This window comes from Octopus bimaculoides, chromosome 2 (assembly GCF_001194135.2).
Source record: "Octopus bimaculoides isolate UCB-OBI-ISO-001 chromosome 2, ASM119413v2, whole genome shotgun sequence".
NCBI lineage: Eukaryota > Metazoa > Mollusca > Cephalopoda > Octopoda > Octopodidae > Octopus > Octopus bimaculoides.
In genome coordinates, this window is record NC_068982.1 from 63849642 (window position 1) to 63851206 (window position 1565).

At 41.3% G+C, this 1565-nt stretch overlaps 1 protein-coding gene across 4 annotated transcripts in view; it reads left to right on the forward strand.

Annotated features, from left to right (window-relative positions):
- The first annotated feature begins 1000 nt into the window (after positions 1–1000).
- Positions 1001–1565, forward strand: part of LOC106872623 (calcyphosin-like protein) — a 29669-nt gene continuing 29104 nt past the window's right edge. For 2 of the 4 annotated variants that reach the window (XR_008266971.1, XM_014919677.2), the window contains exon 1: positions 1003–1279. The gene's annotated coding sequence lies outside the window, so the exon portion shown is untranslated. Of the gene's footprint in view, positions 1280–1565 lie in introns of all 4 variants that reach the window. The other 2 variants (XM_014919678.2, XM_014919679.2) reach the window with 2 other exon arrangements.

Below are 1565 nucleotides of genomic sequence, written 5' to 3' on the forward strand. Positions count from 1 at the left end.
GTGTGTGTGTGTGTGTGTGTGTGCGTGTGTGTGTGTGTATGTATGTATGTATGTATGCGTGTTTGTGTGTCTGTGTTTGTCCCCCCACCATCGCTTGACAACCGATGCTGGTGTGTTTACGTCCCTGTAACTTAGCGGTTCCGCAAAAAGTAACCGCTAGAATAAGTACTAGGCTTACAAAGAATAAGTCCTTGGGTGCTCCAGCATGGCCGCAGTCAAATGACTGAAACAAGTAAAAGAGTAAAAGAGAAAAAAGAGTAAACACTCTGTAGTTCATAAACATTGAAAGCAGCATTGCACTATATCAACAGAGCATGTACAAATTCATTCAGTTGGAACTGATAGCTTACAAGCATTTAGTGCAGGGTCTATAGCACCTGACCCGGGTGCGCCTAGTAGGCCTTTATGGATCTAAGTGGTGACCTATAAATACGAAGAGGTTTTGCATGTCATGGAAATGCAGAAGCTTCGCTATGCTCCCGAGCTGACTCGTCGATGTGCGGGTAGTTATGAGAATGGCGCCCATCATTGACAAGACGTGTGCCATGCGCCTCCGAGGAACGGATATGTGACATGCAGTGATGAGCATTCGGTAACGAAAACAACGTTGAGAATCACCTCAAATGAACGATTACTGAGCGGACAGTCAAGTAAACGAGTTAACCCCTGTAAGCTGCCTTCAACCTGATCGAGTGGAAGAAGGTAAGCGAGAACGTAGACTCCATTCGAGGTACAACACACGTGAGGTGATTATTACGTATTTCAGTCTGTGTACGTGGGTAGGTGTACGTGTGTGCGCGTATGTGTGTGCGCGTATGTGTGCGCGTATGCGTGCGCGTATGTGTGCGCGCTTATGTCTGTGTGTGCGGGGGTGTGTCTGTCTTTCCTCTTTCTGTCTCTTTTTATCTCTCTCTCTTTCTCTCCCTCGCTCTCTCTCTCTCTCTCTCTCTCTCCTTCTTTCTCTCTTCCCTCTCTATCCCTCTTGCTAGCTTCCCTGACTGACTAGTTTAAGCTCGTTTGCTGACTGACAGCAGGCTTAGGAGTGGATTCTGTTTATAGTCTTTTTTTTTTCTTCTCTCTTGCTATCTTTGTTTTATGAAGAGGTGTGATAAAGCATAGTTACATATATAAGACATAGATAACAAGCAGCAGTAGAAATATCGTCTGCGACGCGACAGCGAGAAGCCACATACATACATAGATAGACGGAACCAACATCGAAAGCGACAACAGAGAAAAGAAAGTAACTACGAATAACGACTTCCAGCATTTCTACCATGTTAGTAGATGTAATAATAATAATAATAATAATAATAATAATAATAATAATAATAATAATAATAATAATAATAGTAATAATAGTACGAAACCAAATATATTTCACCCAAAGCATAACACCAACATGAACTTCTAACTTGTCTCTTGAGGTCTCTGGGTGAGACTTGGAGCCAACTTGTACAAATGCAAAGCAAAAGTCAAACATAAAATAATAATAATAATAATAATGAAAATAGTAATAATAATGATGATGACAATGATGATGATAATTAACAACTGTACGTTGT